The sequence below is a fragment of the Podarcis raffonei genome, chromosome 13 (assembly GCF_027172205.1).
Source record: "Podarcis raffonei isolate rPodRaf1 chromosome 13, rPodRaf1.pri, whole genome shotgun sequence".
Taxonomy (NCBI): Eukaryota; Metazoa; Chordata; class Lepidosauria; order Squamata; family Lacertidae; genus Podarcis; species Podarcis raffonei.
Window position 1 is genome coordinate 26,848,162 of NC_070614.1, and position 16,114 is coordinate 26,864,275.

The 16,114-nt window shown below is 42.6% G+C and overlaps 1 long non-coding RNA gene across 1 annotated transcript; it reads left to right on the plus strand.

The window, feature by feature from the left end:
• Positions 1 to 10,617: 10,617 nt before the first annotated feature.
• On the plus strand, positions 10,618 to 15,765 carry LOC128400142 (uncharacterized). Its single transcript, XR_008327315.1, has 2 exons — positions 10,618 to 10,923; positions 15,546 to 15,765. It is a non-coding gene; the product is annotated as an uncharacterized LOC128400142 (long non-coding RNA).
• The last annotated feature ends 349 nt before the right edge of the window (positions 15,766 to 16,114 follow it).

The following is a 16,114-nucleotide window of genomic DNA, read 5'->3' on the forward strand; positions in this document are numbered from 1 at the left end:
GCTTGATGGGAAAGTGATTCCCTCTTGAGTTCCGCGGGGCAGAACTCCAAAGGGAATGCCCGGAGAGTTGCTGCCGGAGTTATAAATAAATAAACAAAGGTGCCAAGGCGTTGAAGCTTTCAGTGTTTTCCCTCGAAAGTTTTACGGACTGTGCAACAGACTGGAACCCAACCGATGAGGCGTTCCCATCAATCATTGCTCGGGCTGCACGCTGATTTTGGCATACCTGTTGGAGGGTGGGGAAAGTTGGTACTCGCGTTCTTGGGAAACAGCCCCAGGGTGTGGTCTGAAAGGCACATTTTGGTTTTTTGGGTCATCTTGCTGAAGCTAAACCACGTGGCTGTCCTCTATGCTGCCTTGAATGTTATGGAAAAAATTCAGGATAGACACAATAAATAAGTAAAGACTGAGACCTTCTTATTATTATTATTATTTCATGCCACTCCACAACTAACAGCTATCCTACTCTTTAATTGAGAAACCATGTCTCTGCAGTAGAACACATCTCTGGTAGGGTGGGAGATAGGGAGGTCCAAGACCAATGACGGGGAGTGGAGCCAACTTGTTTTGTCCCTATCATCCTCCCTGCTGAGTTCAGTGGACCCATCCAGGTCCAAGGCCCTGCCCATTCCTTGGCTTAATGCAGAATGTCAACCCCCTTGGTACCTCCTTCAGTTCTCTCTCATCCATGTGGCTACATTGGTTGCAGTCTTCGGATTTAAGAAGGAGAAAGTGTGGCTTCACAATCCACATTAAGCAAAGTATGGAGGCTCCCGAAGGGTGTTGACAGCTAGGGCCACCCAATTGTAAGTAATAAGGTATGGGAGGTGTGGCTGGTTAAGAGTCTACTGAGGTTGGTGAGAATGGCCCTGCCCCATTCACCTAAAACAGTGATGGCCAAACTTAGCCCTCCAGCTGTTTTAGGACTACAATTCCCATCATCCCTGACCACTGGTCCCATTAGCTAGGGATGATGGGAGTTGTAGTCCAAAAACAGCTGACCTAAAAGGACCACTCTCCACTGGAGCACAGGTGCAAGTTTTAATCCCTTGCATCCCCCATCAAAATAATCAAATTGCAGGTAACGGGGGGGAAGACATTTATCTTTGCCTGAGAGCCACTACCAGTCAAGAGTGGAGGAGACAAGACATTACGGGGCTAGAGGAACAAACAGTCTGATCAGTCAGATATGTTCACACGCAGCAAGGTTATCCCCCCCCCGCCCCCTGTACCCACACTGTGTTTCAAGCTACATTTGCACCATGTTGATCACTTCAGAAAGGAGGCAAGGATATCTGCACCCGAGGCACATGACTGCCCCTGCAGCATCCCCTCCCCCTGGAACTCCTATTCAGGAAGCTGTCAGTCTGCGCATGTGCACTCTCACCTGTTAATGCACATCAGCGATCTCAAATGTTCATATTACCACTTGCTCCACATCCAGCTTTCAAATTGGATTGAAGCTGGTTTGAAAAAGGAAAGTCAAAGCAACAACAGTATTTGTCCAGAAACTACAGGATCAATATGGATTGTGGCTAACGTCATGACGAAAGAGATGAAAGATTTACTTTCCCCCGTTTTATTTGTTTTGTAGCATGATAAAACCTTTAATAAAAATGTTTTTTTTTAAAAAACAACAACCCAACAACAGTGAGAACACCCTGGCTGCAGAGTAAGCGGTAATGTAAACATATGCCCAGTTAGTAGAAGGCAGCTCTATATGTTTCCTCTTCCGTCAAAGTTTAGGACCAGTGCTAGTTATTCAGTGGGGAAGTCAAGGAAACACAGTTTGGTTGCTTTTAGTCTTTTTTCATTTGTTCTAAGATTGAACCATAGCATTCATAATGGGTTCTGGAACAGAATAAAGCCCTTTTAGACACCATTATTCTGGAAGCAGAATTCAAGAGGATTAAGAAGGTGGATGGTTTTATTATTACAGGTAGGTAGCCATGTTGGTCTGCCATAGTCGAACCAAAATAAAAAAATTCCTTCCAGTAGCACCTTAGAGACCAACTAAGTTTGTTATTGGTATGAGCTTTCGTACCAATAACAAATTTAATTGGTCTCTAAGGTGCTACAGGAAGGGATTTATTATTATTATTACTATTATTATTATTATTATTATTATTATCACCCATGTCATTCATTCTGTTGCCTACCAGGAAGCAACCCTAACTGAGATCAATGGGAGTTATGCCCAAGTGCCAGGCTTTGGGGGATCCGACCCCCCTCCCTCATGACTGCCAGCGAGAAATGGGAAACCAAAAAGTTCTTACAATGGTATTTTATTCAATATTCACAGAGAGAGACGGATGATGCTGCCTCTCCGATAATGCATTGCTCCAAGTAAAGTCCCACCCCCTCTGTCTCTCCTGTTCTGCGTCATCCCTGCGCTGGTTGATCTGTGCTTTCTGCCTCTGAGCTTTCTGTTCTACTACTCTCGATGCACGCCAGGTCCTGGGAGGGGGGTCAGGAATGCTTTCTAGAGACGCTGAGTCTGTCAGCTGTCTCTCCTCTGCTGCTGCTGCTGTTGCTTCCTGCTGCTCTCCCAATATTTCCCAGCTTCTCCCCTCTGAACTATAACCTTCTGCAAGCCACTGTTCTAAATCTATACCGTCCTCCTCGGGAAGGTTCAGGGCGAGGGGGGGCAGTCCCCACCATTTCTCCTCAGTCCAGTCCCTGACACCAAGTAAATGCATGGCTGAAAAAAGTCCAACCCTCCTCAACGTAGGGATTTCAACTACATCATACATGACAAATGGCCATCCAACTTCTGTTTAAAAACCTTCAAGGAAAGAGAGTCCACCACCTTTGATGGTGGTCTGTTCCACTGTCAAACAGCTCCTATTGTCAGAAAGTTCTTCCTGATGTTTAGTCGGAATATCCTTTCTTGTAACTTGAAGCCATTGGTTTGGGTCCTACCCTCCACAGTAGAAGAAAACAAGCTTGCTCCATCTTCCATGTGAGAGCCATTTAGATATTTGAAGGTGGCTATCATATCTCCTCTCAGTCTTCTTTTTACCAGGGTAAGCATACCCAATTCCTTCCACTATTCCTCATAGGACTTGGTTTCCATACACTTGATCATCTTGGTCGCCCTCCTCTGCACACCTTCCAGCTTGTCAATATCCATCTTAAATTCTGGTGCCCAGAATTGGACACAATACTCCCAAGTGCAGTCTGACCAAGATAGAATAGAGCAAGACGATTACTTCCCTCGATCGGGACGCTATGCTTCTGTTGATGCAACCTAGAAGAGCATTAGCATAATAATCTGAAGCATGGGGATATCCCAAATTCATTAGTGGAAACAATGTGTTTTTTTTTTAATGCATTGTTATTGACTGTGTTGCATAATTGGAACATTATGGGTTTCTGACTGTGGGCCACTTCTGACGTCCTTTGTATTGTGGATTCTTTATTATTTGTGCTCACAATGGTATTAAGGCAGTTCTGTGTCATCCCTCTTTCAATACCGTTTGTGCTTGCAAAGGTTTCAGGGCGGCCAAAATGCTCCCTTTCCCATCAGTGCATGTCCGGTACCGTAACTTCCTGTTGAAATCCTGCAACTTTTTATACCCCATATGTTCAAGGCTAGGGTATGTTGGTCCCACTTGTTTGTTTGTTTGTTTCAGTAAAAAATATACAATTGATTTTTAAAAACCTCAAACCTCCAAAGGGCAAGAATGCCCCTCCAGACAACAATAAAGTAATAACACTGGGGTAGGAACATAAAACTAACAAAGAGGAATGTGTGTGGACAGTCTAGTATAAATCCAGCATTAATGCACTTTTGTTGCATCAATGACATGCTGTGAGACCTGCAACACCCCCCATATCTGGAGGGACTTCCATAATAGTTGACTTATTCAACCCCTTCCTGCGTAGAGACCCAGCCAAGTTATTCATCTTTCGAGCTGGCTTTATGTTGCATTTCTGGGCTGGACTTATTCTAGTTAGAAGGCACACACGGAACAAAGACTCGTGCTGCAACCATCAGGAGTGGGCACCTCTGAGGGGTTAATTCTAAGGCTGCAAAGTTTGGTCAGTTAGTTGCTGAAAAGCCCTCGGATCAGTTAAAACACTACAAGTTTTACAATACAAGAATGTTATTTTTGTTCCAATCGTTGCAAATTTTGGACAAAATGGATTGTTTCAAGAAGTGGCAGAGAGATATTTCTAGATTTATCTGGCAGGGCGAGAAGCCCAGAATAAAATTTAAAATATTAACTGATGTAAAGGAAAGAGGTGGATTTGCCCTGCCAGATCTTAAACTCTATTATGAATCAGCAGCATTTTGCTGGCTGAAAGAATGGCTGCTTCTTGAGAACACAGACATTTTGGATTTAGAAGGTTTTAATAACGTTTTTGGGTGGCATGCATATTTGTGGTATTACAAGGTTAAAGCACACAAAGCATTTAAAAACCATATTGTCAGGAAAGCATTGTTTAATGTCTGGATAAGATACAAAGATTTACTTGAAAATAAAACCCCAAGGTGGTTATCACCGATGGAAGTGAAGGCTCAGAAAAAACTCAGTATGGAGGCCAAATGGCCGAAATATTGGGAGATTTTGGAACAAGAAGGTGACAAATTGAAATTGCAGAGTTTTGAGAAATTAAAAGATAAAGTGCGAGACTGGCTTCATTATTATCAAATAAGGGAGGTGTAAAGGGAATTGGGGGTTGCTTGTGCGTAAAGGGGGCTGCCGCTCTAGGCAACGTTGCCTGGCTGAACCTTTCCCTGGCTGACAGCCCTTTCTCCATGGCTGTGTCAGTCGCTGGCAGAATTCGTCAGTGGGCGTTTCCTGAACTTCTTCCAACATAGAAGCTCTTTGACGCCAAGTCTCCGCCTAGCCTCCCTGCGTGAAAGTCTCCTGCGCAGAGTGGGCGTGCCCAACGGAGGTCCTGGGCTCTCCCCACTGGTCTCTGTGGAAGAGTCTTGGAGCCCTCTCTCCGCAGTCCCCCCTTGCTTCCTGGTGTCACTCCTATTTCCTTCCTCAAAGGAAGTGTTCTCTCTCTCCCTGCTGGTCCCTTCTCCTGCATCGTTGGGGAGCCTTACCTCCACTCTAGGCTCCGATGGCAGTTCCCTGACAGGAGGCTTACAATATGGATAAAAAAATTGGCTTCCAGGTGGAAAAATCAAAATTGGAAACAGAACTGTTAGATCCCAAAACTAAGATACTATCAAGAATGTATAACTTGCTGTTGAAATGGAATACGCAGGATGAAACGGTTAAATCTGCTATGATTAAATGGGCACAAGATGTTGGACATGACATAATGTTTGCTGACTGGGAACAGTTGTGGACCACAGGTATGAAATTCACAGCATGTAATGCCTTAAGAGAGAATATTATGAAAATGATATACAGGTGGTACATGACACCGGTCAAGCTTGCAAAAATTTATCATTTGTCTGATAATAAATGTTGAAAATGTAAAGAGAATTAAGGTACATTCTTTCACCTTTGGTGGACGTGCCCAAGGATTAAGGCTTTCTGGGAGATGATCTATAATGAAATGAAAAAGGTATTTAAATATACCTTCCTGAAGAAACCAGAGGCCTTTCTCCTGGGCATGGTCGGCCAATTGGTGCCAAAGAAGGATAGAACTTTCTTTATGTACGCTACAACAGCAGCAAGAATACTCATCGCAAAGTATTGGAAGACACAAGATTTACCCACCCTGGAAGAATGGCAGATGAAAGTGATAGACTATATGGAACTGGCGGAAATGACTGGCAGAATCCGAGACCAGGGAGAAGAGTTGGTGAAAGAAGATTGGAAGAAATTTAAAGACTATTTGCAGAAACATTGTAAAATTAATGAATGTTAAAATGATGTCAGATTGAAACGAAGCGGCCTTAGCAATAAGGTTAATAAGAATATGTAAAAATGGATTGATAACGGATGAAAATATAAAGTTATAATATGTTGAGATATAGAATTAAGATAAAGATAAAGAGGGTAAGGATTTGCTGAATTAACCATGTGAACGGGAATACAAAAAAGGGAGGCGTGAGGAGGTCGGGGAAATAAGTAAATGAAATCTAAGATATGAAAAGATTGATTTGTTTTTAACTATTTTCTATTTATTTTTTTCTGTATTTTGCATTTCTTTTCTTTTCTATGTATTTTTGTACTTTTTGTATTTTTCCTTTTTCTTCTTTTTTACTCTGTAACTTTTTTCTTTTTGTAAAACTTTAATAAATATCTTTTAAAAAAATAATAAAACAGTACAAGTGGCAGGTATTGCCTTAAAAGGACTGTTCATTCAGAAAAGCTCTCGGTAGCTCCTGTTAGTCATGATGGCTACATGCTACTTCCAGGTTCGGACGACTTTTGCTACTGACTGCCAGCTGCTAGGGTAGAGCAGCAGGAGAGGCGTTGTGTCCTATGTCCTGCTTGTAGGTTTCTCAGAGGCATTTGGTTGGTCATGGCGGGAAACAGGGATGCTGAACTAGATGGAACCTCTGGTCTGATCTAGCAGAGCTCTTCTGACATCCCCACACACCGAAGAGAAAATGACGCTTCTTCTTTCTTTTTGGATGATATAAACATTTTTTAGTTGAACTTTAACAGGATAATAAAAGAGCAGGAAACAACAGTGACCAACAACACAGAGTCCTTTTGCACTGCGGAACTTAGGGTGCTTCCAGCTGGGAGCTTTGTGCGTCGTAAACAAGCCAGTCAGATGTGTGTGACCATTGACACCATCGCTTCCACACAGGCCACATGGATATTCACTGCTGTTCAGTTTGTTTGCTGCCCAAACCTGTGGGCAAAGCTTGGGGAATATTTCTGCTCTGTGTTGTTTTGTCTCTTCTCCTCAGCCACTCCACTACCCTTTCCCCCCCCCCTCCATTTTGGGCATGGGTGTGCACACCTTTAAATGAACAGACAAGAAAATCACTGGAAGAAGAGCAAATGTTACCAGACCGAAGTTAGTGTGTTTCTCAGTAGGCAAGATAGAGGGCTGAGCTTTTGAGGTGGGAACAGCAATATACATTTAATTTTGTTTTTGTAATTATACCGAGGTCTTGTACAGGAGAAATATTTACCTATACGCTGTTTCATTTGGGCTGGATGACTATACATACAGAATATATACAGGGCTTTCCCCCCCTGCCGGAGCTCAGTTCCAGCGCCTCTCAGATGAATGCCATTACCATTCTAAGAGAAAGAGGGAGGCGTTCATGGTGAGTTCTGGCACCTCTTTTTCTAGCAAAATAGCACTGTATATATAAAATACCCAGTAAGCCCCTTTAACTGCACAACCAACCACACATTTCCCCCCACCCAAAAACATGCAGCCACATTGGAATACAGTGGTACCTTGGTTTTTGAAACGTTCAAAAACCGAAAACTCAATACAGAAGCCTCAATACAGAAGCCGCGTGGCATGTTTGACATCCAAGGCGTGTTTGAAAACCTAAGCATTTACTTCTGGGTTTATGGCATTCAAAAAACAAAACTTTTGTCAGTGGAGACATTCGAAAACAGAGGTACCACTGTACTGAATTCTGATACAGAGGTCTTGTGCACAACCTTCATATAATAAATTTTCTTTTAAAGGCCCTGCATATGTACTGCAATTACAGTCTTTGAGGTAATCCCTCACTTGTTCTTGAGAAAATAGCTCTTCCAAACTGGTTTGTTGAAATTCGGACATGCCTTCAAGCATGCGACATTTGCTGGAAATGGCAAAGAATCTTTGGTCTGGGCTGACAGAAGCAAAATGACAAGGTTGTGCTTAGGCAAGGAGCAAATGGAAGAAGAAGAAGAAGAAGAAGAAGAAGAAGAAGAAGAAGAAGAAGAAGAAGAAGAAGAAGAGTTTGGATTTGATATCCCACTTTATCACTACCCGAAGGAGTCTCAAAGCGGCTAACATTCTCCTTTCCCTTCCTCCCCACAACAAACACTCTGTGACGAGAGTGGGGCTGAGAGACTTCAGAGAAGTGTGACTGGCCCAAGGTCACCCAGCAGCTGCATGTGGAGGAGCGGAGACACAAACCCGGTTCCCCAGATTATGAATCTACCGCTCTTAACCACTACACCACACTGGCTAGGGGTATGGTGATAGAGGCTGCACACTGAAGCACCACTATGTGACAAACAACCCACTCTCAAAATAATGATATGCCATCAAACTTTCCACACCACGGGATGCATAATGGCATAACTTTTACTTATGAGTTTTCTACATAACAGGTAAATCTAGATTAAATGAAGGAAAAATATGGGCCAGTAACAACACTGTGCCAATGCCTGTTACGCCTTGACCCATTACAGAGCCTTTTCAGTGGCAGTTCCTTGTTTGTGGAATGCCCTCCCTAATGAGGGGCATCTGACTCCCTCATTGTTGACTTTCAGGATTTTGAAACATTCCTATTGACCCAGGCATTTGATGGCTGAAAGACACTGTTCCTGACAGCCAAGATATTCCTGGATGAGAGAAAGGTTTTAACTGTGTTTAGAGTAGTAGTAGTAGTAGTAGTAGTAATAATAATAATAATAATAATAATAATAATAATAATAATAATACTACAGTGGTACCTCAGGTTACATACGCTTCAGGTTACAGACTCTGCTAACCCAGAAATAATGCTTCAGGTTAAGTATTTTGCTTCAGGATGAGAACAGAAATTGTGGTCTGGCGGCGCGGCAGCAGCAGAAGGCCCCATTAGCTAAAGTGGTGCTTCAGGTTAAGTACAGTTTCAGGTTAAGTACGGACCTCTGGAACGAATTAAGTACTTAACCTGAGGTACCACTGTAATAATAATAGTGGTGGTTTATTGTTGATGTGTTGGTCTGTCTGTCAGGAGAAAGGGCAGGATATAAATTAATTAATTAAATATTAATAATAATAATAAATGATGATTTTTTAAAAACAACAACAACAAAAACCCTGCAGAACATGAGCAGCACCACAACTCCACAATAACCTCCTGCCTAGAAGCAACCTAACGATTTACATACAAAACACTTTTTTCTGATAAGGAGCTGTTCAGATGTCGCTATCCTGCCTGCTAGATGCAAGAAACAGCAGACTACAAAAGGGAGATAAATTCTGTAAACTCTGGAACAGATTTTTGAAACTGTTTGTTCAGTAACACCTGATGCTTCATAACGTGGCAGACACACCAAGCTGAGTGAAAGATGGAACTCTTTTTTCCTTCCTCTTCCCCATTGTGTACCCTTTAATATCAGTAATATCATCAACCTACGGTAAGTACTTGTGCTATCTTTGGCTGTATAGATTATTCTATTCTAACTTGACCTTTTCATCATACAAAAACGTGTCTGCCGGGTTATGCACGAAGGTGGGGAGTGCAAATGCTAATAGATGGAGAGGAGGGGACAAATTGAACTGTTGTAAGAAAAACGAAATTAGAAAAAGAAAAAAAACTTACTGGGAATTTTGTGGTTTTAAATCACCACCCCCTTAACATATGACAAACATGGTTGAGAGATGCTCCACAAACCTACACCCCTGCTACATGTGTATAATCAGTCGGCTGAACATGAGACTCTTAATCTCAATGTTGTGGGTTCGAGCCCCACGTCAGGCAAAAGATTCTGACATTGTAGAGGGTTTGACTAAATGACCCTCGTGGTCCCTTCCAAATCAACAATTCTAAGATTCTAAGCTCTGCAACCCCTCCAAGAAAATGCCACTTCTAAAATTAATTAAAAATGGCAATTGGGCAGCAGATTTGATTTATTAAAAGCATTTTGAAATCAAGTACTTATAAAAAGTGTAGCTGAGCGGTTTGGTGTATATTTGAAGGAGAAAATTTAATTGTGAAAATTATAGTTTGGCTTAATCCCACTCCACCAATGTAATGAGAGATTGGGGAGGGGAAAGAAGTTCTAGGCTCCTAGTTAGAAAATGACTCATCTAACTTGATTTGAAACTTGGCTGTGTAGGATAGGTAAGTTTGATGATGGTCTGTGCCAAGTTTGAGGTAGAAAGGAAAAGAAATAAGAAATGGCTTATTTTGAACAAGTTAAACATTTGACAAGTGACTTCATGAAGCTGACAAGTGATGTGCATTTTTCTGCCATATACTTCGCTGGGGTGGGTTTTGGCAAAACATTTATCCATCTGTTTTGTTCCTTTTGGGAAACAAGTTGTTTTAAGTCAAGGTCAGCATCCAGTTATGTAATGTATTTGTAGTTCTAATTAAAAAGGCATTTTTTTGTGGCCAATATTTATCAACAGGGATTTTTAAGGGTATCCCCCTATGCATGTTTTCTACAAACCTATTTTGAGAGAAGGTGAAGTAGAGTCGGGGAAGGGGTTGAATAGAACCACTTTGATGTGTTGTAGCCTTTTGACTGGATCTGAATTCAGCACCAGTAACTTCCTGCATGGTGAGTTGAGACTCAGGGAGGGCCAGAAGAGGTAGAACAGTACCTGAGGATACACTGAAGGAAATTGCATACCCTCCAACATTTTGCTGATGAAAATAGGGATGTCCAGTGTTATTTTTCTAGAAAAAGCGGTGCTGGAACTCATCAGGAACACCTCCCTCATTCTCCTAGAGAAGGGGTAGGCAACCTAAGGCCCGTGGGCCGGATGCGGCCCAATCGCCTTCTCAAACCTGCCCGCGGACAGTCCGGGAATCAGCGTGTTTTACGTGAGCAGAATGTGTCCCTTTATTTAAAATGCATCTCTGGGTTATTTGTGGGGCCTGCCTGGTGTTTTTACATGAGTAGAATGTGTGTTTTTATTTAAAGTGTATCTCTGGGTTATTTGTGGGGCATAGGAATTTGTTCATTTTTTTCTTCAAAATATAGTCCGGCCCACCACATGGTCTGAGGGATGGTGGACCGGCCCACGGCTGAAAAAGGTTGCTGACCCCTGTCCTAGAAGTGACAATGGCACTCACCTGAGAGGTGCCGGAACTGAGTTGCGGTGAGTTCCAACTGAAAAAAAAAGCTTCAGAGACATCCTATTCCACTCTCCAACATTTCTCTGACGAAAATAGGGACGTCCTAAGAAAAAGTGGGACATTCCGGGATCAAATAAAAAACCGAAACGGCTTCTGTAAACCCAGGACTGTTCCTGGAAAATCAGGGCACTTGGAGGGTCTGAAACTGGAGAGATAAAGGGGGTGCCACTAGGGGCGCATTGGAAGATGGCCGACGATAACATCTCTCCGACCCACACGAGGTAATTAAGAGGCTGTGATGGGAGTAAGCAGCCTCCTGGCCCCCCCCAAGCGAGTGGGGGGGGACTGCCCTTGCCTGCTGTGCCCTATACCACCCCCGAACTTGAGGGGGTGGGGCACTAGGCAGAAAGCCCTTGTGTGGACCTCGGCTCTCCTGGACGCTGTCTCTGATTCGCGCCTCTAGCTGCAGCAACTTCAAAAGAAACAATTAGGAGGAAGCTAATGCACATATTTCAAGGAAGAATGGGGAGTAAAGACTGCTAATTGAAGAGATCTCTGAGAAAGAAGACGGGTTGGATAAACAGGAATATATCATGAGAAGACACACCAAGGCTCGGTATGTCGGCAACGGGACTGGATGCGGGTGGAACTTTCCTTTCTTTTCTCTATGTGATTAACCAAGAATCCCCCCCCCCCACAAGTCAGAAATGTCGCTTAAATGACCTAAGCTGATGATTTAAGACTGTGTGGAGATAATTTTCTAACCAAAAGCATGTTTTAAGGAGATCGTGGAAAGTATAAGAGCTTTGGGATGACGCAGTAAAAAACAGCGTCGCCATTTTGGCAAGTTCTGTCGAAAGACTTATGTCTGGGAGGAGGAATCTGCTTTCATATTGCGGGCGAGCCTCTTCAGAGGACTAAAAGAAGGCGACAGATTTCGAAGATTAATGATGGAAAGAGTGCTTTTATTTATGGAAGTGATGATATATGGAAACCATCTCGATATGGTGATTGGATGAACGGAAAAATTCACACAGGATTATAACTGGTGTTTACTTGCTTAAGGAGACTATCAGAAGAGATCACAAAGAAAAAAGAAAAATATATGAATAAGATGAGACGTGGGAACAGCAAGATAGGACAGATTTGTGGATATTAACGCAGCAGTAAGAAGATGATTGGAATCCCCTTCAGAACTTGAAATATGGGTACCCCCAACAAAAATTTAAAATTCGGCTTTGTAATTCGGAATTTATGTGATGTGATTTGATTTGATTGGTCGGTTAATAAATATTATTTTTTTAAAAAAAGAAACTGGACAAACTAAAGAAAATTCCCACAACACTTAACAGGTACACACAGACCATGCTCAAAGCATGGAAAACACAAATAGGCAAACTATCCCCAACCCCATCCCCACTAATCCCCCTGGCGTACCACCCATTATTCCACCATGCAGCACAAAACCTCCAGATAAAAACCTGGCGAACCAAAGGCTTATATCGCCTAACAGACTTTTATAAAAATAACAAACCCTTGTCAACACAAGAAATACAAGACAAACTAGAAGACACCCAAATGACCTGGTTAACACAACACCAACTACATGCCCTCTTAAACAACCCAACAGTAAAATCAGCAGCAACTAGGCCCCTGACAACCTTCGAAAGCCTCCTCCTAACAACAAAGGGAAACGGTAAAGGGACGGTATCCGCAATATACAAAATACTACTCCAAAACCCTGCAAATCCCCTAGACGCAATCAAAAAACAATGGGAGAATGACATAGGCTATGAGATTAACCCCACTCAATGGACCAGAATGTGGTCTAAACCCCCCTTTAAATCCATATCAACGAAAAGAAAAGAACTCACACTGAAACTCACCTACAGGTGGTACCTAACACCAAGGAAACTAGCGCTAATACACCCAGGAACCTCACCAAAATGCTGGAGAGGGTGCACCTCCACAGGCACATACCTCCACATGTGGTGGGAGTGTCCCAAAATTCAACTATTCTGGACAACAGCCATACAAGAAATATGTAAAATAACTAAGCAAGTAATAGACATCACCCCAGAATTGGCCCTACTAAACATCTTCCAAGACAACAATGCCCATTTACACCACAAAGAACTCATAACCCACCTGCTCTCAGCAGCCAGAAACACCATAACCAGACACTGGAGAGACCTGTCAGGAGTAAGCATGGACCAATGGTACCAAATAGTATGGGAAACAGCCCTACTAGAAAAATTAACTAATAAACTGAAACTGACACGGGGACAAACAGAAGAAGACGCCTTCACCCCGGTGTGGCTCCCCTTTATCACATACACAGCCCAACAGGACAATGACAATAATCCACCAACAGCATACAAATCAATATGGCTAACCTGATCCAAAACACACACACACCTCACACACAAAAACAAAGATCACCACAGCCAATCACAAGCAAACAATCACACCCTAGGCCAACCCCAACCTCTCTCACCACCAAAGGAACACAAGTGAACAACACAAGCAACGCTGACACCAAACTCTACATACATTAAACATAATAGAAACACCGCCACCCGACCCCACCCCCATCCATCTTCCCTCTCTCCACCCCCCCTTTCTTTTTTCTTTCTTTTTTCTTCTCCCCCTAATGCCTCAACAAATGAAACGGATTTGTAAAAATGTTACATGGAAGAAGAAAAATACGAGGCACTACACTTCTGTAAAACAAGAAAATCCTTAATAAAAAATATTTTAAAAAAAGAAAGAAACTGGAGAGATAAAAGGCATTTAAAAAAAAAGTAAACTGGAGTGAAAGTAGCAGTTTGTGGAGCGGGGATGAGATACAAGTTCATTATGAAAACAAAGGAAAGCGGGTACAGGAATTGTGGGGGAAAAGGTTGAGAGAGATGAGTGGAGGATGGAAAATATAAATTAAATGACCTTGCCTACTTGGAACCTCTGGATCAGCAGATTGTTCCTGAAATGGAGAGCTAAGTCAGAATACCTCCACTGCTAATGTCTTTATTTAGGAGGAAATCTTTAATTCTACAGGTGCTTATTTCTGAAACACTTGCTTTGCATTCTGCCGTAAAATATATTGTGTTCTTCACCATAGCAACATGTGGTGAATGCTCAGGTGAGGTACAGCATCCCAAAACTTGTGACAAATGCATCAGGCGAATTTCTGTCTCGACATGCACCAAGGTGCACATACCAAACCCATCGTTGTAACTAAAAGTTCGAGACACAGTGAGAGGAAGTTGGCTGAATTATACCCCGTCTCAATTAGATTCTTCGTGCCAAATCTCATACCGACATGACAAATCATTTTTAATCGGATAAAGGACAGAATTTATAACACACCATTCACAAAACCCCCTACGCACCAGTCTTCCTCCCTTCCTTCCCAGTCTGCTGCCAAGGCCTCCCTTTCTTCCTCTGAGGGAAAAAAGCTAGTGGGGCATTGAAATAAATCAGAAAGAGAGATAAAAGGTTAATATTTTTTTAAAAAAAGTAATAGTAATAAACTAGGAATAGAGAGGAAGGAGATAAGGGAGGGAAGCTGTTATAAAAGGAAAAAGAATTTCTGAGGCGCTGGGAGGAGGGATGAAAGAAAAAGGGAGTTTCGATGAGGGGGGTAAGGTACAAGCTAAGTGTGGAAAGTTAAGAAGAAATGACAGACAAGTACTCTGAGAGGCATTTGTGGGTGGGCACAGATCCAGTTTCCCATGTGCTCTTTTGTGCATGTTCGTCCACACGAAAACTTTCAGTTGAACTCTTATCTCAATGTTTCCCAATCTACACTAATGAGTGATGCTTGTATTGTTGCCCCCTTCCCTCACAGATAGTATATGCCACCCTCCCAGAAACCTCAGGCCTATTGTGGAATGCACACAGGTAGTTGTTGATCTGTATGTGTAGCCTTTTTAAAAAATTATTTTTGAGATACAAGATTTTCCATATACCAGACTTTCATAAAACTGTTGGTGGCCTGAAGAGACATTTCAGCACATACAAATCAATGCAAGATGAGCTGTCTTCATAGCTGTAACTCAGATATATATAAAGGGCAGAACTAACAAAACAAGGACTTTGATGGTAGGGAACAGTCAAGAACCACCTTTCCCCATATGAACCAATGCGGACCATGTGATCATCCTCTGAGGCCCTTCTTCGTGTGCCTACTCCAGGAGAGGTCTGGAGGGTAGCAACATGAGGACAGGCCTTTTCTGCAGTGGCTCCCTGTTTGTGGAATGCTCTCGCCAGAGAGGTTTGTCTGGTGCCTTCATTATACAGTGGTACCTTGGGTTACATATGCTGGTTCAGACTCCGCTAACCCAGAAATAGTACCTCGGATTAAGAACTTTGCTTCGGATGAGAACAGAAATTGTGCGGCAGCAGCAGGAGGCCCCATTAGCTAAAGTGGTACCTCAGGTTAAGAACAGTTTCAGAGCTCCGGAACGAATTAAGTTCTTAACCCAAGGTACCACTGTACATCTTTAGGCACTAGCTGATAACGTTCTTCTTCAACCAAGACTTGGGCTGATTAACATTCTACGGCCTTTTATATGTGTTTGTGGGTAGATTGTTACTAGGTTGTTTTTGTTATGTATTTTGTGTTCTCATTTTGTACTTTTAGGTTGTGAACCACCCTGTGGTCTTCAGATGAAGGGTAGTATACAAATTAAATTGATGGTGGTAACAATAACAACAACAAAGTGAGTTAGAAAAACAAAAAATCATCTTTGCACTGTACCCTACCCTACCAGCAGCCTATGGAGGAGCACCTCACCAAGGGAAATAGGGTGTGTGGCACAGTGACAGACAGCACCCAGGGAAACATCACAACACACATTTTTTTAAAGTAAAAACACCTGCCCACACAACACCCGTCAGTATGTCCACAGTTGGGTAATGTGTGATTTTATGCTGGATTCCCCCCTCCCCTTTACTACATTATCCACAGATCGAGAAAATCCAAACAAAATGAAGAGGAAGTACAGGTTGCTACTTGGAGGAGGAGGATGACTTCATGTTGACAAAGTGAAAAGCACGCAATCAGCTGGTGCATTGAATCCACTTTAAACTGCCACTGAGTACACAGCCTTAGGCTCAGCAAATTCTTCCTAAAATGTGGCATCTGAGTCACAATCCTTCCAGAGCCAGTATCTGGTTATTAGCTTGAGGAAAGCTGAACAATTGCTCGCT